This window comes from Haliaeetus leucocephalus, unplaced genomic scaffold (genome assembly GCF_000737465.1).
Source record: "Haliaeetus leucocephalus isolate CR32 unplaced genomic scaffold, Haliaeetus_leucocephalus-4.0 Scaffold217, whole genome shotgun sequence".
NCBI classification, from domain to species: domain Eukaryota; kingdom Metazoa; phylum Chordata; class Aves; order Accipitriformes; family Accipitridae; genus Haliaeetus; species Haliaeetus leucocephalus.
The window spans coordinates 775,457-800,150 of NW_010972653.1; positions in this window are offsets into that span (position 1 = coordinate 775,457).

Consider the following 24,694-nt stretch of genomic DNA (forward strand, 5'->3'; position numbering starts at 1 on the left):
TTGGATCCTTTTAGTGTTTTGGTCCCAAAAGTACTCCAGAAAAATCTTTATTTGTATAATAAAAAATTAGTCATAATCCATCTGCCACTTTCACCAAAAGCAATTATTTTAGTTGGGAGTGTAAAGGAATGGACCTGAAACCAAAATCCAGTTCAATAAACTTGTTGATGTTAGGAAATTTCCTTCCTGCCCCTTTGATATTGGCTGTATGCTTGATGGTTTGCTGTACCTGAAAAAGAAAAATATCAGGAAAAACAATGGGAGTAGGTTTGTAATTAGCTGATATACAAGCTCTAAAAGATTACTGGGGAGGGGAAAGAGGTTTTTTGGTTTTTTTTTAAAGGAAAAAGACAAATGAGGAACAGATAGTGCAAAACAGCTTAGCTTCCTACACGGTGCAATCTCTCAGCGAGTTCATCTTCTTTTTATGTCACTTGAGTAAGGCAGAGCCTTTGTGTGGAAGAGTTTCCAAGGCGAGAAGCAGAGGGGCAAGGAGGAGTAACACTTGTGTTCAAATTGAATCCAGTGACATTTCAGGAAAAAAAACGTAGAGCACAGTTGTGGCAGTGATTAAGAAAATAATAACCCCCGCCCCAAGTCACGGCACATGCTTCCCATATGTTTCCCCTGGGCATTTGCCAGATACAGCAGGATCTGGTGACATTTCTGTAGAGCAATTCAAGGCCTGAAGAAGCCTTCCTGCACTCGATAGGGTCAGGGTGGGGTAGGGTATTGAACTGGGTGCCTGCTTCTTGTTTGATTTCCCGCTGAAAGGAGAAGCATTAAATAAAGCTGGCAAAAAGAACTCCCAACAGCTTTCTGTCGGAAAGTGTATTTCTGTTCGAGTTGAAAAACTGGAGGAAACAATGTCCTCTTCTCTGAAATTTGGCCTTAAAAAGGTAGAGAAAGGGAGAGTCTACTTCAGCATGTTTGTTCGGCTCTCAAGTGCACTTTTGAAACGAATCCCCCGTTTGTTCCCACTTACCACACTCCGGTTCACATCACGGAGTGGTCTCTGAGCGAGAGAACTGGATTCCTTTCAGATTAAATTCAACTGGAGGATGTGCTCCAGAAGCACGGCTAATGTACTCCAAACAGTTACAAATGTTTAAACCATGGGAACAGGCTAAAGCTAGTGCGAAGCAAAAACCCTGAAAACGTGTATAGTACAGATGTCAGGTCCTCAACACCAACAGCTTCTCACTGCAGACCCACTCCTGGGCTGTACGACTTGCTCATGTGGACACAGCCAAAGCTTCCCGCTCCAGCTTCCCAGAACAAGCTGTTTTGATTTTAGACTGACTCTTTGCTTGATTTGTTTTTAATATATAGTATATTATATAATACAAAACTCAAAAACTGTAATACAATGCTTTGACTGACCTCAAACCATTCTCATTGTCTTTCATGGAGTCCTTTGAAATAACTAGGTTTCTTTCCAAATGTGAATGAGGACGAATTGTGAAATCTGAAAATCCTTTGCGATTCTAAATTCCTGTCTCCCATACAGCTGCACAAGAGACCTGGATCTCCTTGTAAATGAGTACCTTTGTACTTTAAACCCCTGAAACGTTCAGGCCCTGTTCAATCTGACAGCCAGACTGCCATGTGTAATTATAAATGATGGGAGGAAGCTGCTCGTCCCTCTGGTATTCCCTATAGGACAGACCATACATTACAGATTTCCTCCCCCCTCCAGCCCCCAGACTGTTCTGTCCCCATCGAGCTAGCAGCTCTTGCACAGCTAAACCCTGCAGGTTACCGCCTTTACACTGGCAGCCTGGGCTGAGTATTTATGAAGGGAAATGCCTGTCTCACACCTGTAAGAGATGACTACTTCAGCCATGAATTCTGCTCTTCACTAGGCAGCATGTTCCCAAAACTGCCTTAATTTAAAAAAAAAAAAAGAGAGAGAAAAAACCAGAGGTTTCTTACAATGGCAAAACAATGCTTTAAAGATTTGAGAGTGCTCTAATTGCCTACATTGCTGTCTCTTTAAGCCAAGGAATGGACCCATGCTCACATCTGGTAGTCAAAACTAAATGGAACCAGCTGAGAGAATACCCACTAGAAATTAAATTGTACAGAAGATGGCTAAGCCAGAAGGACTTAAGTGAAAGGCTCTTTTTAATAACTCCCTTGCTTTGCACTCATGCCTTTTGTTTACTTTGTTTATTTTTGTAATAAGCAAAAACAAATGAAAATGTCCCAGTTGTTAGCATTTAGCAAAATGTGTCCACTGTGCATTTAGAAGCGCATTTTCCATCCCATTTCACAATAAGGACGTCATTCATGGCCAGCAGTATGTCTATGGAATGTTGGCCTGCAGCTTTATGAATTGATTTTAAAATGTAATGGAAATATACTGTATGTGCACAGTAGCCAACTCTTCCAATGTTAATAACTGGGATATTTTCATTTGGTTTTTTGTTTATTAAAAAACGAATGGGAGGCCTAATCCTAGGAATAGCCATCTGACTCCTTGTCTTGAAACCGACCCTAACTGCCTGCTTATAGAGCTTTCTTTAGCATGGCCTGGCTCAGGCCACACACAGCTTCCTTTTGGTTGTTTCATAAACTGCCAAACCATGCAGAGAGATGGGATGATGTCTTGCTTTCATTTTGCTACAAACATATTCTCTACCCAAAGCTTTTTGTCAAGTTGGTAGTTTCTCCCCTTTTTGCCAAAATTTATAAACAACATTTTTCACTAAATTGGAAGTTGCAAGCAACAGCCCAGTTCAGCCCCTTTCCAACTCTAGAACAATTCTAACCAAAGTCAATAGAAACTATAAAACTGAGTATCCAAAGATAGAACCTTGCTCTGCAGATACATAAGAAAATCTTTTATTAACAAGACCGCTGTAAGACGTTACCATTCACTGATAATGGAGCTACTTAATCACCCAAATTATCGAAGAGGGAAAAATAACAGATTTTGAGCACTTACCACCAGCAACAGGCAGATAGGTAATCAGATATAGCTAATGACCCCTTTAAGACTGTCTTGTTGCTTCCAAATTCAAAGAGACAATCTCTCAAATGCATTGTAGGAAAAAATATTTCTATAAAGGAAATATAAAGAAGGAAATTTACCACTGACATTACTTCTGGAAAGGGAGCTGATTCTATGTGATACATAATAGTATCATGTCATGGTATCCACAGCCTACAATACAGCTAAATTTTCTTTCAAAGAAAACATACAAGAACTACAGGGATGTGGGAAGCTAAATATTCCCACTGTGAGTTTGATGTGAGTTCACCTTTTTCTGAATAGGAACTGAATTACTCAGGGCACCAATGATTTTTAATGTGATCCTTCCCGATGTTTACACTGTTCAGATATTTGTTCCTCATATTCAGGCATAACTTTTCTAAAAACTGTGAACCTTCAAACCATCTTACAAATATAACCTGATTAGCTGATATTCACCATTGTGAAGTTTTTTGTATGTGGTATTTATTGACATTGAGAGAAGATGCTTGCTTATGTTTCTAACACTGTTATTCCTCAAAGACATGATAGATATAGGTCATGATCTGCTTGCACTATGCCCTATAAAGACCTAGGCAAACACGAGAGTCCTGTCCTTGTGGGCTCAGCCTGGCTTTAACAAAAGTGGAGAAAGTGTTTTGAATGAACAAGTTACTGACTAACATGCATTCAACACATCAGACTCATTGTATTGAATATACTATCCAGTATTGGCACCCTTCAGGTTTCACAAAGGCCCTAGTGCAAAATCTTACCTCTTTTTAACCAATTTTAATTGGGCTACAGCTAGAAGAATGTAGTGGGTGGTATAATAATATAAACAAGTATTCTTATTGGTGGATTTTAACTGGTGGAAACCTTTTTTTGCATTGCAGAAAAAGTGATACAAAGGTAGACCTTAATGAATAAGGACATCAGACTGCAAGGGACCTCTTGGTGATCCTCTGAGTGTCACAGGGAACCTGAATATATAATCCTTTCCCTATGTAATGTACTGGTAGTTGCTCTGAGAAGACCTAGGGAAGAATACACTTGTCCTTTGGAAAAAGTTTAACTCTGCTTCTTAAAAAAAATCCAAACAAACAAAACACCATGTGTCAGTCCGGTGGAACAACTTCATAGGAAATCCCAGCTGTGGAACAGCAGCTCTCAACCTCTGGAGATTTTGCAAAAGCTCACTTTGAGCTACATCACCTCATGCTTCACAGTCTTGAGACTGACATAAAGCAAAACCTCTGATGAGGGGGATCTAACTCCAAATCTGTCAGCTACAGCACCTCTGCTGTCCCAGTGGTGCAGAGCAGCATGAAGCAAATGAGAAAGTAACACAAGCTCCCAGTCCAAGAAGGAGCACGGTTTTAAAACTGTGCTCTAAACCCTTGCTTGCAACAGACAGGGCTTGAAACATACAGTGCTGCATGCATAGGTGGGGGACAAAATCCCTTTGCCCTACATGCAAAGGCTTACAGGAGCTGGGACATACTGCTTTAACAGTGTTGAGGGAAGACAGTTACACATCACATGCTCATTTTGCTGGTGATGCTGCTGCTTAATGCAGAATACTTGCCCTAGTGACCTTGCAGTCTTAATGAGATTAATTCTCTTGGGCTGAAAGTGGGGAATTTGCAACATTTAGGCATTGTTCTATTCTTTTCTTCTTTGAAAAGAACACAGATATCTCAGAGCACTTCTCTGTGCTATTCCTTACTATTGCTGTGGCTCTATGCCAGCAAAAAATAGTGCTTCAGCCTCTCATTGTGATCCTGCGCCAAGTACAGCAATATGAAGGAAGCATCAACATAATCAGCACAATGTAGCGTCTCTGAGCCAGCAGGGATATGTCACAGCTTTATGTAGAATTCCCTATCTTTTTATTTTATTATAGAGACCACAGACTGGGATATTATGGGTCACTCAAAGGTCATGTTACAAAAAGCAGCTTCTTTTTGGAAAGATGAGCCTCTTTTTAGTATGCTATTAGATTATTTTCCTTACCTCAGTTGATGGCATGAAGGTGCAGAATGAATGTTTGTTTTCTGAATTCCTTTAAAATCTTCTCTTTTTCCTGTACTTTTTCCTTTTTGGCACCTGTTTGGAAAGAGGAACTTCTGCAGTTTAGACAAAGATTTATCTCCCTGGCCCCCAAAATATAACAGTCTTAGGCTACTCTGCTAACGGATGCATCCAGTGAAAAGCTGTAAGACTTGGACTCTTATGTGCCTAAATTACACGTATATATCAGATTTGTGCTTCCAAGTCATACTTGTACATGTGAAATTTCACATACTTACTGTAACACCTAAATTCCATTATAAAGCATTTCTTATCTCAATAGTTCCCTTCTGCTCGTCTCTCTTTGCACACCTCAAGGGCCATAATGCCCTAATACTGCATGAAATGATATGCACATAGTCTCTTGTCTCCATCAAAAGCCAGTGGAATTTAGTTAGTGACATTTCTTGTATTAATAGGATTATCTGTGCAAAATCTGGAGCTACAGTCATTAGGGTCTGAGTCAGTGACCAGGATTGCTGCCTCAGCTACACAGTTTACAATGAATGTCAGAGATACCATGATGTTCTGTGTTTCTGAACTAATGATGGACAATATATTCACACCACTGTAGCGCTATGGTTCTAATTTTACATTGTACCAAATGATAATGCAGCTACTTGCATCTAGAGCACAATTCTTATGAGGAGCAGCTGAGGGAACCGGGGTTGTTTAGCCCTGTATTGAGTCTGGCTGAGATGGAGTTAATTCTCCCCATAGCAGCCCTCGTAGTGCTGTGCTCTGCATTGGTAGCTAGAAAGGTGTTGATAACACACCGGTGTTTTGGTTACTGCTGAGCAACACTGGCACAGCATCAAGACTGTCTCTCCAACATTTTTGCCCCCCTCAATGGCAAGCTGGGGCTGGGCAAAATCTTGGGAGGGGACATAACCAGGACAGCTGACCTAAACTAACCAAACAGACATTCCATACCATATGAGGTCAGCTCAGATATAAAAGCTAAGTAAAGGGAGATGGAAGGGGGGTATTTTTCATCTTCTGGAGCAACCACTATGCCTACTGAAGCCCTGTGTCCCAGGAAGTGGCCAGACATTGCCTGCTGATGGGAAGTAGAGAATAACAACATTTGTTTTTCTTTGAATTTGCATGTGACCTTTGCTTTCACTTTGTTAAACTGTCCTTATCTTGACCCACGCGCCTTTTGTTATATTTTCTCCCCTGTCCAGCTGAGGAGGGGGAGTGGCAGAGTGACTTTGGTGGGCACCTGGCATCCACCCAGGGTCAACCCACCACACGCCCAGAGAAAAGGAGGCTGAGGGGAGACCTTATCACTCTCCGTAACTGCCTGAAAGGAGGTTGTAGTGAGGTGGGGGCTGGTTTCTTCTCCCAAGTAGCGAGTGATAGGAGTGAGGGAAATGGCCTCAAGTTGTGCCAGGGAAAGTTTAGATTGGATATCAGGAAAAATTTCTTCACCGAAAGGATTGTCAAGCATTGGAACAGGCTGCCCAGGGAAGTGGTTGAGTCACCATCCCTGGAGGTAATTAATAGATGTGTCGATGTTGTGCTTAGGTACCTGGTTCAGTGCTAGACTTGGCAGTCCTAGGTTTACGGTTGGACTCGATGATCTTAAGGGTCTTTTCCAACCTAAATTATTCTATGTTTTTACTTGTTGCCAGATCACTCATACTTCTCTGGATACTACATTTTTATACTCCTCTTCTCTTCCTGTCCCAGTCCTCCCCTCTCTTTGCTGCCTGGACATGTTGTGGCTCTACCACTCTCCTTCACTTCTGTTCCTCTCTCTAGAGCTGGGACAATGCTATATGACAACATTTTGGTTCCAACAGCAAAAAGAAGGGCAATAGTGTGAATTTATCAAGGGTGAAATTATACCTGACCACCCTGATTGCCTGCAGTGGCTTGGTGGACAAGGACAGAAAAATGGATGTTTGTTTAGCTTGAACCAAGAAGGGTTTTGACACAGAATTTCAGAGCACCACAATAACCAAATTGGTAATATATGGACTGTACAAATGGATGGTTATGCAGGTGAAAGATTGGTTGAACGGCCATGCTCAAGGGGTTGTGATCAGTGGAACGAAGTCCAGCTGGTGGTGGTTACTAGTGGTGTCCCACAGGGATCAATATTGGGCCCAGAAATGTTTAACGCCTTCATTATTGAGCTCAAGACTGAGATGGAGTACACCTGCAGGTAATTTGCAGTCTATATCAAATTGGGAGGAGCAACTGATACACTGGTAAGCAGAACTGCTAGTCAGAAGGACCTCAACAGGTTGGAGAATGCTCTGACTAGACCCTCAAGAAGTTCAAAAAAGGCAAATAAAAAATCCTGCATCTGGGATGAGTCAACCCTATGCAACAGTCCAGGCTGGAGGCCAATTGGATAGAAAGCAGCTTTGCAGAAAAGGACCTGGGGGTCCTGGTGGACAGCAGGTTGAACATGAGCCAGCAGTGCTCATGTGCTCATTCCCTACTGGGAATGTTCGCTGGATCATGCTAACTTCTGAACCATGTTTGGGCATTGTTCTAGGAGAATAGTAGTTGGCAAGTGCCTGAAACGTGCCAAGGACACTTCACAACTTAACAGTATAGATGATTATGTGCCAGTGCCTGGGAATGATCCTTGGCAGCATTTAGTTTATTAGCGTACACCTAATCTGTAAGTCTGCAACTTGAGAGAAAGCGAGAGTGTCAACATGAGGTTCCCATCCCACAAGTGGAAATGGAAGAGAGGAGTGTATTTCAAGGGTTCTCCTCACCCCAAGCCCCTTGTCCAAAAGGTTTAATAGTAATGCTCACACCGTGAAGTATAGTGATAGCTTCTTTGGCATTGACATCATGAAAGAGTCAGGCAGTACCACACAGCACCAATCTGAACCAGGTGTAGGTCAACACTTTCTTAAGGTTTCATCTCTGCATCCTCTCTGCTGACCATAAACATCAAATGCTCCCTTAGCTTAGTCTATTCCTGTTCGAGCAGATTTCGTGTCACTTTTTTGTCCAGCCTACAAATCATATGTGTGTGTGGTTTTTGAAAAACTGCTTGGTTTGCCCAAGATTTGCAGATGTGTAACATACCTTTTATTAACGAACAGTCCTGGCACTACTGTACAAGTATTTATGTGTGGGTCATGAATAGGAACAACATTGTAGGACTCTTCATCAAGGATCGAGGCATGCCTGGAAGTCTCGGATATGACCATTTGCACCATGAAACTCAGTCATAGGACAGCTAAAGTTTTCGAAACAGCCTCAGACTTAATACATTTTCAAAATAAATCTAATGCTTTGGGGAATCGTTGGACTTAGCCTATATACAGCAAAAGCTGCTGTCATCTGGGAAATCCCCACGCTGCACACTGACCCCTCCTTCTTCTACCCAAGGAGGCAGCTGGGGCAACTTGCCCCTCTTGCTCCCCCACGGGTGGCCCTGACTGCTTTCCCTTTCTTCTGTTTTTGGGAGTAAGGCTGCTCTGTTCTGAAACACATGATGGTAATCGTACACAAGTGCCTATAGACTATTACAATATATATTAATTTAAACAGGAATAAGATTAGGTTTACAAGCTATCCCCTCCCCCATTACGTATTTGTTACAATTTCCTGCTATTGTTGTGGATTTCTTTTACGAAGCAATAGAAAACTTTGATGTAGAATTAACTGAACCTGTTTTACATATTCAGTTTTTGTTGGCAGTGGTTTTATGCTCCTGGCTTTGGTCTCAATGCACTACGTACACCGAATGGGAATTTTCAAACATTAATATATACATTTTAAATAAGGAAGAAAATATAAACTCTAAGCCCACCTACTGCTTGTATGGCAAGATTTAATAGGGTGATTTCTTAGCATGCAGGAGCATGGACTTAATTATAAAAGGACTGTAAATCCACTAGTGCTCTACAGTTGGTTTTACATGCACACACATACACACACATTTATATATGTACAGAAGCTTCTATAGCAAGTGAGAAAGCATTAAATTTAGGCCAGATGCTTGCCCTTAGAGAAACTGATAAGAAAAGTCTGTATAGGTATATGAAATTGAGATGGTTAGAAAGAGGTTTTATCTTTTATAAAAAGACTGAAATGTTGACATTACAAAATTCCTTAACTTAAAAAAATCAAACCTTTTCCTTTCTTCATGGCTTCCTGTTTTCCTACATTCCTTCTTGCCTGCCTGCCCACATATGTACCTTCCTATCTCCCTACCTTCCTATTTTTCTTCTAGTGGAATAATTCAAGAAATAATTTAACAACCACAGAAAATAGTACCCCCCCCCACACACACACCTTCTCTGTTTCTTTCATTTTGTTTTGACAAAGTGTGCAAAAAAGTTTATTTCTTGAGGTATTAAGTTTAGAAAAATCTTCACATTTTCAGAGCAAAAAGTATAGATATGCATTCATGGTTTCGTAGGTTTGTTGAATGAACAAAGGAAAAATGGGGATAGGAAAAAAATCAGTTTCCAAAAAGAAAAGATAAACTAGCAAGTGTGAATTTTCTTTCCCTTCCTTCACTTTTATTCGTTGTTTATTGATGTTCTTGTGCTTCTTTTAGGAATGGTAGATAATTCAAACCACAAAATCTAGAAAAAAGTTGGCAACATTTTAATTTTTTTTTTTCAGTAGAAAACATCTATCGCAACTATTTTTTATGAAAAGATTAATTCTAAAGATCATCAGACTCATTTTTAAACAGGTTTAAATTCAGATACTGATGATGAAATCAGAGATACATTTGCTGGATGATGCTCAAGTTTGGTTACTGGTTTTGTAAAACAGTGGTGGCTCTTGTTGCTGGTGTTTCTTTCTCTCTAAGCAGGGAGAGAAATAATGTCTTGGATCCATTCACTGTAACCGTAACCTCTTATATGACATTCCTGCATGAGGATTTTAGGTTTCCTAAACTACCTTTGTAATAAACACAGCGAGATGAGCACTAGCACAAGGTGATCCAGATCTGATATTGACGGTGGTTCACTGTCATAATAATTACTATATTTATTAGAACTTTAATTTAGCATCTTTGCAACCCAAAAGAACCCCAAAACCTACTACAGTAGCATTTCTTTTCAAGAAGGAGAGCTAAAAGAATCATGGTGTTGGTTAAAAATAAATGAACTAGTTAAAATGGCTAAGTCTTGCAGATAATAATTAGCACCTAACTGTACAACCCTGATTTTACTTATGTTACATCATGCTCTAGACAAGTTATTACTAGCTGGTTTGAAGAAAGAGATCTTGAAGTTATTTCTGCAAATACCTCCTTGTACCTCAGCAGAGGTTAAAAATGCAATGCCCAGAGAAAAATTATTACAAAATTATCTGATACTGAAATAGAAAAAAATGATAGTCTAAAATCATTATATTTCCACTTCTTGACAATAGCATGCTGTTCTGATCACTTATGTCAGAAAGGGCAAAGAAGGTCAAGAATATAGACAGGTAAGGAGAACCAGGATGATCATGTCTATGAATAAGCTGACCTAGGTTCAGTATTTAGGTACAAATTCAGTTCCTCAAAACGGCATAAGTGAAAGTGATTGGAAGATATACTACAACTTTTTTTTGTTTTTCTTTCCAAACCTTTCCCAAAGAAATAATTGACACAACTGTTGGAATGTATTTTCCCCACCTTTTGGTTTTTTGAAGTGTAACATACTGAAATTGCATTAAGAAGGGACCTTATGAGAATGGGAATAGTTTTCATTTTTTGCTACCAAAAAGCTTTCTTAAAATGATAAGTTTTAAAATATTTGACTTGGAAATACTTCTTTTAAAAATGAAGTAATGTTCCTTACATAACGCAGAAAAGGTTTTCATCAATTTGTTTCAGGCTCTCACATTCCTCTATATTGCATTATTAAAGCTGGGTAACACTGAAGTAAAATTTCACTTAAAAGTTTATTTGGAATATTCCTTTCTTGTGTTTTGTTCCTTGTTCTGTTTGTGGGGCTTTTTGAAAGAAGAGAAGGTTTGGGGGAGAGGGAAAGGAAAAAATAGGCACATCTAGAGAGCAGTTCACCTTATCCTAAAGGTGGCATTCAAAATAGCCCAGACTGCCAGTGGTGGACACTTCTCTCTGCTGGCTACAAAGGATGACGTCTAAAGGTAGGTGAGCTGAATCCTATCCACTGGTCCCGCGGTAAGGGAACAAGAGGGACCCCAGGCTTCCTCTTACACTTTTATTTTTAGCACCGTGGTTCAGGATGAGATAACAAGACTGCAGAGCACTGGGCTAATGGGCTTGATAACAAGTGGCATTTCAAAGAGTAAAGTGCTGCTACGCAGGTATAAAACTCCCATAGGGACGATTAAACATGCTGAAGGTGCAGCCTTACCCATCCTTTCCTCGCAGACGGAAGAGGAAACGTAAAGGAGTGCTGATGCGCAGATTGAGCCCCCAGCCCCGTGCAGGTTAGCTCCGTCTGTAACCGCTCTGACTGGCACCAGGGATCAGTAACTGCGAGGGGGCTGAGCTGGATTGTCTCTCTGTAAAACTATGAAAACGCTGCGTTGTGGGCCTCTTGTTCCCTGAATAAGCATGCGGCTGACATGCCTTTGAAGTACATGCAGCTGCACATATTTACCCCTTTTCTGCCTGATATGCAACAGGAGATTTATATTTCTCTGCTAACTCTGTGCTTTTCTTCTCCCACAGCTCTCATCTCTAATTGTTTGGCTATTAATTAATAATATACTACACAGGATTAGGTAATCAGAAAAATTGGCATCATTTACAGCATTTACTACATTTATCTTTGTTTTTAGACTTAAATTTCATGTTTCATTCCAAGATTTTACAGCCACATTTTTATTTCCATGCCTTTGCTAATGAAGACTGTTTGTGGCCAAAATACAGGGTAAAATAAAACTTTATGATCTTAGCTGCAAGTTGGTGTAAGGTCATTAGATTTGGCAGTCAAGATATACTTACTTGGAGTTTGATACCCAGTGATTGTTTCCAATTTGATCCACTTGGGCATTTGTAACAATAAATGTTAAAGCTTTCAGATTTTACAATATTGTAAGTTCCAGGGAAGCGTTAAGACTAAATATAGGTTCAGTTTTTACCTCCCTTGAATGAATTTTTTGTTGTTGTTCTTGCACTTCTTGCTGCTAGCAAAGCTGTCTTCCTGGGGGATAAGGAAGGAACGTTTGGTTTCATGGAATGACACCATTTTGAGCTCCACAGCTAAACAGAGCTGAATCAGATTGGCATGAACATAGTATCTATATAAGGGAACTTGTGCACTTCAAAATTAGGTCTAACAATTCAAAAAGTGACATTACTTTCCTCAAATAAGCATTGAACCATTATTTCAACATGGTGTTAGGAAATGAAGGATGATATAATCTTTCAGAGCACTAAGAATCTGTTCACTTGTGTTTTCTAACAGAAATGTTTGGGAGGGGGTTGTGAAGTGAGGGAGTTTGAGTTCTTGGATTCTATGCTTTTCTTCCAGTCCCTGTACTTTCAGCTTTTTCCTTTCACTATTGACTAGATAGTCTTTCCTCATTTAGATTTAAAGCCTTGATATTTTCTTTTGATTTTTACTCTCTCCCTGATATATAGGATACATAGCTATATTTTACTAATTTAATCTTTGTAAGATCTGATGACTCTGTTTCTTGCCTATTATACCATTGTCTAGAATTTCACTATTGGCTTTTGACACATATCTTGTTCTCTACCAGTCCATGGAAAACACCAGACAAAACAGCTGTCAGTAATTAGCTGGCTGTCTAAATACGGATGCCATCTCTATGCATGGTAAACATGAGCCTTTAAACATAAGATGAGTTTTTGTGCATGTAGGTGCACCTGTTTTTATACTATTATTATTTTCAAACAAAATGTTTCAAAATTAAGTTAGTGACTGCTGAGTTTAGATAAATCAGAGCTAAATCTTAACAACTCCTAACACAACTCTTCTAACACCAGAACCGCTTCTTTCAAGTCTGGCTCAGTTTTCACTGATGTATGGTAGTATAACCAAACTATTGTTTTCCCCTTATGTTACTCCAGTACTTGTTATTTGTGTGGGTCCAAATTTAGCCACTAAGAAATTATGCATATTTACTAGTAAGCTGGCCTTTTTATTCTGTTATATCTGCCACAGAATTCATGTATGAGCTATTCTTGCAGGCAGTATCTTGTCACCAGCAACAGTTAGTACGGCTTGCCTATTTTAAAAGTAGTCCATTAATGAGTAGCCTGACAGTAAACTTCTAAAAGTTACTCTGTGGTGCAATTAAAAAGAGTAATTCAGATCTTCAAACTCAGGAAACGAGAAGAACATTTATTTTGTAGTGAACATCTGAAAACTTGAGAACATATGACTGAAACAGAACAGGAGCATGTGTTTAGCCTGTGTATATAAAAGTCTTGACCTGGGTGTATACTCATGTTCAAATTGTCACATGTGATCTTTTCTGGCAGATGATCATGCAAGCTTGAAAATATGGGTCAGCTATTTCAACCTGTTATCAGTAACTGCCTTCGAATTCAGTACCTGATACACATTTTGATTTAAGGGGCAAGTCCTGCCTATGTTTAGGCAAGACAGATTCCTGTAGAAGAGTTGGGAAAGTTCTAAAAAAAAATAAATTCCTCCTTTGATGCGAGAATGAGGCTATCCTGCAGTGATCAGATTAACTTGCCAACTGACCACAGCTTTGAAGGCTAGCGGCATGCTTTGCACATACTGTGAGCCATTGACTTCATCAGATAAAAGTTTAGTAGTTCTGAATAAACTTAAAAAGTGAATCATGAGCTCTGTGTTGACATGAGCTGCTTTCTCTAAACAACTTTTAAAGCTCTTTACCAGGCTTTTTCTTTTGAGAAATGGTATGTTTGGGGGATTCCAGAAGTTCCTCAACCATTATTCTCCACCCTCCCTACTTTAAAGTATTTCTGATACTCTGAGATAATTCAGGGTTCAGTGAAGATGACAAAGCATAAACATGACTGAATGTAGTGGTTAGGGATCTCAGATTGGTAAGGGGAGATCTTAAAGCCAATCCTTGCTTTAAAGGATTGGGTAAAATATAGACACATCCTTGGCATGAATGCAGGAAATGAGGTGGGTCCTCAAACCATTAAATTATGTGATTGTATATTAACCTATAATCTCTTTTTGGCCCAATGACCCTTTGGATGAAGAACTTGAGAAGGAAAAGATGAGAGAGCTCCTTTGACCCACAGATCTATTTCTGCCTTTTTTCAGCCTCCCTGTTTCGAGCCTTCTGGTGGGAGACAAGAGCCATGAGTTCAGATGTCCAAAAGACTAAAGAAATAGCTGAAATGGCATCTTTCACATCCTAGCCAAATGCTGAGAGATCACTCTACATAATCAAGAAGCGTAGTTTTACATAGCAACTGCCAAGAACAAGTCATGGATGTTTCTGTTTTCCTTGAACATCCTGATGCACTCCTTTTCTGTGACTGAAATGTGCTTCCTATAAAACCTCCAATTCCCTCGCATATCAAAATAAGGAGTAATAAAAAAAACCCAAAACATGTGAGTGGGCTCTTTTATTTTATTTTTTTATATCCTCAATGAAGGCCGGGAGAATTGAAGGAGCTAGGCCATTGTGTCTTTAACACGGGATGATACCTCAGGGCACTGGTAGCCTTTAAGGGCACGTGAACAGCCTGTCAGCAGACAGTGGTGGCCACCAACAGCAAACTTCGACACCTCCTTGACACATTAGACTCCTCTGCGTCAGAGAGACTCTGACCTCGCTTCTGTCAGGGGTAAAATCCTTCTTGACTTTAGCTGGGCCAGGATTTCGCATATATTTTAACTGCCAAAAGCCATAGCTGTGCATGGCCTTTACCTCTGTGTACACAACACCGCAGTGAAGGCGCGGGGCTAAAACTCAGGGGATGTGGGGTCACTTCCCAGCTCTGCGAATGGTTTCCCCCTATAAATGGTTTTGCCTGACATGTCTGGCAAGGCACTTTATCTATGCTGTGGTTTCTCCCATTTTCTCATCATTTATCTGTTCTCATAAATTCTCTAGAGCGAGTCTTTCTCTCTGTGTATTCACATGTAATGCTTTCTCTCTTGTTTTGGTTGAAATTTTTATTTGTAATACAAATAATGTTTATTTAAAATTCAGCTTTACTAAATCATCCATGCCAATGCTATAATACTTTAACAACATTTATTTTCAGGTCACCAGAGCATTTTGCAATCATTACACATGCCTGCCACCTAACTTGACATCTAGAGTGACCAGTTAGGTCTGAGAAAGCCAAAACAGTTAGCAATTGCCTCTGCTCTCTTGATTCATGTGAAACCATTTAGATGTCTCTTAACCTTGCTCCTCCTGTGGTTTTGCTACCACCATGTGAAGATACTCATGGAACTGCTGTTTTACTTGAGACCTCTCTAAGCTTTGTGAATACAAACTAACAACAAATACATATACATATATGTATTTTAACAGTCATGTTTGACCAATCTGCTTCCCAAACAGAGCTATTCGTGGGATAAGGAGATCAAGGTTCTCAATGCATTGGGTTTGCAGATGCCAAGAATGCATTTTCAGGGTCTGCCTATATAGCAAGATTAATCTACATGTTGGAGAAAAAAAAAAACAGCCACCTATAATCAAGTCAACCATATCTACCCCAGGGTGCAATGAGAGTCTCATATATGCATCTCAAGATAGGTTCTTCACATGCTGAATACAAATGAAATTTGACCTATTTTTCCTACCTGAGAAGTCAAAGCAAGGCTGTCCATTGCTGTGTATCTGCTGACATTTAATGCATATGCTTGCTTTCCCCTACCAATCTAAATGCTTCCATTAGGTTCAGCGTGAAGAGCAATCCTGAAGACAACAATGAAATCTGAGCTACAGAGACAGCAGGAAATATTTGCAAGCTGTGCGAGGTCCAGCAGTGATACTTAAACAAAACATCACGTTTTGCAGGAGAACGCTGCATGCTGATCACTTATGAACTAGACCCCCTCCCCTTTCCTTCAGAGAGGAGACAGTGTTCATCTCGAAGGGGAAGATGAACTCCTTATTCAAAGGAGTACACGGAGAACTAAACCGCAAAAAAAAAAAAAAAAAAAGGCACTTTGAGAAGCTTCCCTGTACTAAAAGAACAGATGGAGGCATCTGAGAGAGAATGAGAGGAAGGAGGGAGGGAGGTACGGGGGAGGAGGTTATTCACACTGCCTGACTTCAGGCATCCAGTTCAGGCTTCTTTTTGACAACTGAGACAGCTAGGCTCCTGCAGAGGTCCCTTTGGGGTCTATTTTCGATTAGTTTAGAGGAATTGGCTTCCTAGTTTAGGAGAGTTAGGCTGTGTGAATCTCTCCCGAACTATCACCTTTTAACAGCATCACTAGGAGGCTTTTACTGTCTATGATATTTACTTGCATCATAAATCCAAATAACAACAGTGGGTTTAAGAAAAAGGGAATAAAAAGGGAATAACGTACCACCTAATAATGGCCTAGGTACTTTAGTGTAACTTCAAACATATCTATGATCCCCCTTTTACACGGACTTCTGTAAGATAATAGAAGCCATTTGCAGTTTTGCAGGCTGGTCCCTAAGAGATAAAAGCCAAGCTGAGACACTGAAATGTGAGGAGTAGTCTTGAAAACAGATCTGCATAATCTGAGCCAGATGATCTGTACACTGTCTGTCCACTCCTTTGGCTGTTTCCTCAGGTTCAGCCTGAGCTGCAAATGTTCACGCTGTTTAAACAAGGGTGAGCTGACCAAACAGGCTGGGAAGCCATCAGCAGGTACTGAGTGTGCTTGAGTACTCAGCGTGGCTGGTGTTCATGGTGCAGGGTTGAAAGTTAGCAGCTTTTTGGTGTGTAACCCTGGTCCTGAGAAAGGGCTGAAGTCCTTACTGAACAGGCCCTGCAGACGGACGTCCCCATGGAACCTCCCGTGCTGCGGTCAGGAAAGACCCCCCAGCAGTGCAGCTCTGCCTCCAGTGGACTGAAACATGGGGACTCGGGGGAGTGGGAGGGTGTCCCAAGCTCTGCAGCTCAAAACGTTCCTGTTTCCCACTGAGGAAGCACAGATATTGCCCAGGGTGTGTTGTTAAGAGTGGAAGCTTTCCTCTACTGATAGTCCCACAGGATTTAATTGTGGTTTCAGATATTCGTCTTTTCTCCACCCCATTCTTCCTGCCAGCAGTTTTTCCTCACTCAGACCGAGTCTAATTTTTCAAAGTCATCTTGCTAGTGGATATTTGTTGCTGTGAAATCCTCCAGGTTGAGGGGAGGGTATTTGTTCTGTGCCCTCCACTTTCTCCTTGGTTTATCGGCTGTTTTTAACCCCTACTCCCCACTGAATAAACTGTTCAAACATGTTATTGCCTCTGGGACAACTGTGAGGCTTTTGCTGTCTTGTGTACCGTCAGTAAGCTCCCAGGTTTGACCCCTGTGTCAGTGGCATGGTTAGAAAACATAGGTTAGAGTATCACAGCTTTATAGCAATCAGGACATGACTATTTCTTTTTTAAAATGCAGAAATTTTGTGTGGGAGTTTACTGTACCAATGTGAAATCAAAAGGAGCATTTACAAGAGCAATTTAATTCTTCAAGCATGTTGCAAAAATATGGCAGTAAAGATAAAAAAAGAGACTAATCCAAGATGGTGCAATAGCTTTCATCATCCAGTCTCATAAATGTCTAATCCCACTCTCCTTCAGATCATGTTTATTTTCATATAAATTCCTTTAAATTGTAGTGTTGCTCTTTTCTCAAACATGACTAATTGTTTTATGCTACCCTTGTGAGCCCGGTTTTCATCATAGCGTGTTTTCATACCGTGTGACCCAGTTGATGTGGCTATTCCATCCAGTAAAGAAAAGGAGGTATTGTAATACATTTCTAAGGCATGTGCATGTTTCCATCAGATATCCATTCCTTGTGTTTCCCAAATTTTCTTAGTGCAGAAGGATATTTTTCATTTGGCTTCACTTTTTGAGAGTTGCATTTTCTCCTTGATGTGTACCAGAGTTTTGGTTATTTGAGCAAGAGGAAATAATTTAATGGACAGCAATCATGTTCATTAGCCTTCTGTCTGGACATTAGGTGTTCCACGCAGCTTAAAAGTGAACAGAGTAGTTTCATGCCAGTTGCAGGTAAATTTTTAAGAGCTGCCGTGATAAAATGTTTCTCAGCCCAGAACATGAAACAGGATGTAGCTGTGGTCTCCCAGATTCAGTCCAGGAAGGTAAGTGGGCTTCTGAGTAATCATTTTCTCTCTCGATAATCTCTTAATTTAGAAAACCTGCAAGTGGTTTGGGTACATTCACCTCGTCATACTTCCTGGCCTTTTTTGGGGCTGTGCTGCTGGGATTGCAAATATCTGCTTCTCCCATCTGTCCTATCCTGCACAATAAGGACATTATCAGTTAAAAAAAGGAGTAGGTATTGTTCAGTGCAAATATCATGAACCAGAAAGCAGAAAAACCTTCTTGCCTCTATGTTCCCAGAGGAAGGACACAATTTAGTGTAAAGTTTACATCTCCAGTTGAACAGAGAGTTAACATTCCCCATTAACAGCAAATACTTCTTTCCAAAATACCAGTATTGTGATTACACCTCTTTTATTAAAAAAAAAAAGTTATTCTAACTCTTAGTTTTGATCGTAAAACTCAAAATCTTTCTAAATATGCTCCCATTATGTCATGAAAGTGATAAACTAAAAGAAAACAGTTTTGCATTCCTCTCAGGCCCTCTCAGTTCTTCACTGTGATTGCATTTAAGCATAGCTTTACATAGAATAAGTCAACAAGATAACTTCTGTTCATAAAGCTGCATAGATGTGCATGTGCTTGGGGAATGAAGAAGGAGACTGACCTCTTGGTGGAGTTCTCCATAATTCCAAAGCGTATGCTTATAATTCATGCATATATATACATATATTTGTGTGTAAATGTGTGTGTCTATACAACTATATATAACTGTGTATAAATATTAGGCAGAACATAGTAGCCTAAGTAATAAAATTATGCACACCACATTGGGGTGATCACTAAGTTATGTGTTATCTTATCAGAACCCTGCAGTAAGAACATTTAATCACATTTTTCCAGGGCTGTGTATTTCACATGCAGCATTCAAAGGATATCACAAGATTTTAGTAAGAAATTTCAATGTTTTTATTACATTCATATGGGAAGCATAACTTCGCATTCCTACATGTTTACTGCACTTTCCATAATACCCCGGTTGTCAGGAAAAAACAGGAAAATACTAAAAGAAAAACAGTTTAGATTAAAAGGCTGAGCCCCCCTATGGATATTCTCAGATCCATGAAATTCTTTCTTCTGGGGATTTCTCTGATGGATGTGGAGGCTCATCGCCTGCCCACAGCACTGGCAGGAAACCCCACACCTTGAACAGGATGACCTCAAAGAAGCTGCTGAGCTTTCTGGCCCCTTTTTCAGACCTTTTTCTCCTGGGGCCAGAGCTGCACTGTGTGAACATTAAAGATTTCATGGTGCTCTTCAAAAGGGAGCCAGCCCTGCACTCCTTAACAGCAGTATGCTTTGCCTCGGGAATTAAAGACAGTAGGAACTGAACTCAAAACAGGACTTCTCCCCAGCGCTGATGAGAATTTTCTTTTTGCCGTCCCTGTCATTTTACATGCCATATACCAGCTGGTTCCCCCTGTTCCCTACAACCCCAAAGGCAATTCCGTTTTATCTGTGTTTTACACTTGCAGTTTTCCAGCATTTTGGATTCATTCGTAGGCACCTCATAGTAATTACACAGGGTCTGACTCTCTATTACATTAAGACCTCTTTACATTTAGTTTATAATGCCCCTTTACACTGCTGGAATAATATAAGTGGATCTCACTGTAAATGAAAATCATCCCTTTGTTTTTGTAATTTTCTTCAAAGCGCTGTGTTTGTTCCAATACACAAAATAAAACAGAACAGCCATGACAAAAAACGTGATCCATCTGTCTCCTCCCTCAGCAAGGAATGCCCTGAGAACTGGTGCTACCAAAGTTTTATTATCGCTCACAAAACAGACCTTAGAGCCATTTACTGGATACAACAGAGCATCATTAAAAAATTAAACTAAACTACAGTTGTCCAAATAAATATGCAAAGTACATTTTGTGATGCATTACCTTATTTTTATTGCATTTATCCACTTTATTGCTGCTTTGCAGTTCAGTAATTTTTGATGGGTTTTTCCATCACTAGTGACAATTAACAAAAATGAACCACAAAAATGATAGAACCACAACAGAAAGAGAAATCTGTTTAAAAACTGTTTTATCCAAAAGAGTGCTCAGTGGTCCTGGTCAACGCATTAGGTCTATTACTGACAGTCCGTGCTTTTGGAATGAAGATGTCCTCTAGACGTGATAAATTTACTGTGCATGTCTAACAATAGGAAAAGAAAGGAAGGAAGAAAAGCAGATATCACACAGTTCCTCAGCTTTGCACAAGGAAGAGCTTCTTGTTAGAAAACTTTCTAAATTTTTCTGTGGGAAGTTGAGTGTTTTTTTCTAAAGCATCATTTGCTTCCTAAGAAAATTTCTTTTTTTTTTTTTAAAGAGGATACAGAAAATCCTAAAAGTATTATTTTGAAAACTGAAATACTGTTTCAAAGGAACTGTTGTGCCTTTTGCAAGTGGAGTTCCTGGGTGTCTGATGTTGCCCTTGTTCTTTAATGGTACTTGGCTGAAGTCTTCCAGAAATCCTCATGTCCTGGTAAGCCAGCAGTATACCCTGTCTTCAACAACATAGAGAGAACTGCCCTGTGGGAGATTTAGGTAGCCCAAATGGTCTGAAGCTGTGAGAATAAAAAAAAAGAATCTTCTTGTACTTTAGACTCATTTTCCATAATATTTCCCTAACACTCATTTCCCATAAAAGCTGGTATTTAACTGAAAAAGTAAAGATTTCTATTAAAAATAATCAGAATTATGTAAATTTTTAAACGTGTATATTGGTTTCTATTTTAAGGACTCAAACCCATTTTCCAGCCATCCTGCTTCATAGTTGCTACCTATCAATAGGAAACGAATAGTGATTCTCAGTAAGGAATTAATTGAGAAAAAGAACAAATTGATAGAGGACTAGATTTTAAGGGAAAGTCTTGGAAATTAATTTTGTTTTTTGTGAAAATCAGCAATGACCTTTCAAACTCTTCAATTCTCCTGGTGTTACTAGTTTGAAAAAAAACAGAGCACTTATTTTGGCAGTTTTAAATAAGGTGTACATACAAGATTCATCCCACTTCAGGTGTGCAGTTTTGTCATTTAAAGAAGAACCAAGGCTTGCTTTCTGTCTAAAGGCAAGGGATGGACTTGTCTAGAAGACTGTTCAATTTTAAGTGACCTGATTCAGTCTTTGCAGATCCATGGATCTTTCTATTGATACCTAATTTAGCTATCTCCCACAACTGGCTAGAATTAAGTGTGCAGAATATACATAGTTTCTAAAACAACAACAACAAAAAGTTTTATCAGCTATTCTGTACTACTCCAAAGCAGAATGTTCCATATGAGATTTGCTTCATTTTTAATCATTAAAGCATTCTTTGCTCTAGAGTGGCAAGTAAGATCAGGGTCTTTGGACCACTAGCTTCATCCCATTAGAAACCAAAAAATCCACTCTGAACAGGTGGCTGCTGCATATGCATAGATCAATCGTGTACGAGCAACAGATCTGACGAGTGCCAGGTATGATGGAACAGAGGTCAGCCTAGCAGGAAATGGTAAGTCTGTGGACCACTCATCTCCCATTTACAGTCTCTTCAGAGAGGTGCAACTCAACCATCTCCAGCCTTATAAATGGTATTATACAGCTTCATGAAGGTTATTTGGAAAACGCATTGAAAGAATATGCATGACTTAGTTGTGGGACATATGGTTTTGCAAGATTACAGTTTATGCTGTCATTTGTGGCATTGTGTCTTTTTTTTTTTATTGTTCTATTTTCGTGTTTTCAATAGAGCATTCTCTTTAATTATAGTGCAGTATCCCCTTTCAGTAAGAAAAGAATTTAAATGAACTTGTGAAAAAAGCAAAGGACTGGAAAACAAGAGACCAATTAATTGTTCTCAGCTCTGGCACAATCCTTCATGAGATTATAGAAGATTCACTTCCTTATCTCTCAAGCTTATTTTCCCTGTCTGTAAAACCTAAGTAGTACTTCTCCCTAAGTATATTCTCCCATCACAGAAAGGATAAGAAAAAAAATGAGTCACCTATGGCAGATCGTACAGCTCTTACTGACTGTGTCACAGGAGTGCATTCTGATAAACCCGATGTATTTTAGTCTAATGGTTACACTATATTAATAAACTAAACTGTGTCAAAACTCAGTCACTGTCCCAGGGACCAACCAGTGAAGTCTGCCCACAACTCTTAAATTATTTTAGCCTCCACAACAAGATGTCTGCATCCTACTGGGTTTGGGGAGTAATTCCTGGTACAGGCTAGGCTGTAAACTCTCCAAGAGTCATCCAGGAGAGAGTTTGCTTGGGCTGTTCAAACCACCCAAAAGCAGAGATGATCAAGATCCACCTCCACTGACAGCACTTGTGCTTCAATGCTGTTTAATGTATTAGTATAGATGAAGCCATTAAGAAAGAATGGGATGGGATGGGATGGGATGGGATGGGATGGGATGGGATGGGGTTGGATGGCATGGGATTGGGTGTGATGGGGTTGGGTGTGATGGGATAGGATAGGAGCCTTGTGGACAACTCATTGTTTACCCATACCGATATTGCTGGAGGGCACAAATCTCTGCAGAGTTCCTTAGGACTTCAGTGAAACCAGCTTACTGATAAGTAAGAAAATGTACATGTTGTATAAAACAAGTTTTTTCCTGCAGCAGTGATTACTGCTACTGAGAAAACAAAGTTTACTATCAGAGATTACTGTGCTCAAATGAAAATGCGGACACAGGTGCCTTAATACTTGAGCTGGGATAAGTTTTACATAGCTGTAAAATGAGCTTCAGCTTTTAAGTTACTGTCTTTTTCTTTACAATAATAATCTCTTCACTTTTACAAGCTCTATATTATTTTTAGGTAAGAAAACACTATAAAGTTCATGTTTTATTGTTCCTTGCAGTTATATAAATTACATTTGGCCAAAATAAATGTAATTCCTACTGTGCGAACTGAGAACCCAGAATGTTGATTTTCCTCAAGTTATAAACAATGTGAAGATATGTTATACTGGGTCACAATTTTCCACTGTACAGCAAAATATATAACTCACTTTTAATAACAAAACTGCATATATCATTAAAGTTTCCTACTCCATGGAGCACATATTATGTTTCTCTGCACAGCAAGGGATATCCTTTCTGTGTACCACAATTTCTAAAATATTGTTTGACTGAATGAAAAATATTTTAGTGATTCATTAGTAAAACAGCTGTCATTTTGAAAAATTATTCAAATTAGTCTGTATTTTTATTAGTAGTGTTGAATTCTTTTTGCAGGCTCTTTTTTTTTTTCTTTGTAGATCTAATATTGCAGCACATGTTTGTACCTCTGTCATCTTCTTGTTGCCATGGTTTTTGGAAAGGTAACTTTGGAGAATTATTTATTATTTTGATTTCTTTGGTGGCTGTCGGAAGTTAGAGACACCTCCTAAAATTTAATGTGCCTAGTTAAGGAAATCCACAATGTTCATTACGATACTTTGATTCATTAAGTTTCTAATTATGGGTTTTCCAAACCATAGACTTTCCCAAAAGACTATTGACAGGATTTTCTGAAGCATTCGGCTTTGACCTAACACTGCTGCCATTCACATCCATGCTAAAATACCCGATGATGTCAGTGGAACTACTTAGGCCACTACTGAGTGCTTTTGAATATCCTCTCTTAGAAGTACTACTTGACTATGTCATAAACCTTCATCTAAATCCTTCTTTGAACCACAGCACCTCTGTCTACAAATCCCTGAAGTCACTGAAAGTCTTTGAGAAGAAATGGTCATTGCAGTGTACCTAGAAGGTTAGTAAAGCCAGGCTCTGAGAGGACAAGAAAGAAAACTTGAGAATCATGTGTTTTTCCCCAAAACATGCTTGCAGCAGCTAAATGGCATGAAGAAGCTCCATCATAGAATCATAGAAAAATTTAGGTTGGGAGGGACCTCTGGAGGCCAAGAATCCAACTTCCTACTCAAAGGAGTGCTAACTTCAAAGCAAGATCACATTTCTTAAGGTCTTATCCCATCAGGTTTTGAAAATCGCCAAGGGTGGAGATTCTGTTCCTTTTCTGGGCAAAGTGTTCCAACCCTTAACTCCTCCTGTGAATAATTTTTTCCCCAATGCTCAGAGTTTTCTTTGTGTCACTTTTAATGACTGCCTCTTGCCCTTTAACTGAGTAAACCCTATCTTGAACACATAGAGAAGAACAAGGAAATTGCAGAGTTCCTCAAATAAACTCCAAAATATTCAGGGCATAGAAGCTTAGTAACAGCATATTGACTCCCGCAAGACCCTATCAATGCCAAATGTAACATCTAAAGTGTTGACAGTAAACTGACTGCACAATGTAGCATTCAACAATGCATTTGGCACTTGTGTCACCATCTGTGTGCAGCCCAACAAACTTGGAGCTGCTGCATTAGTATGGGATTCATCTGCCAAGACTTCAGTCTGTAAAAGCTGAAT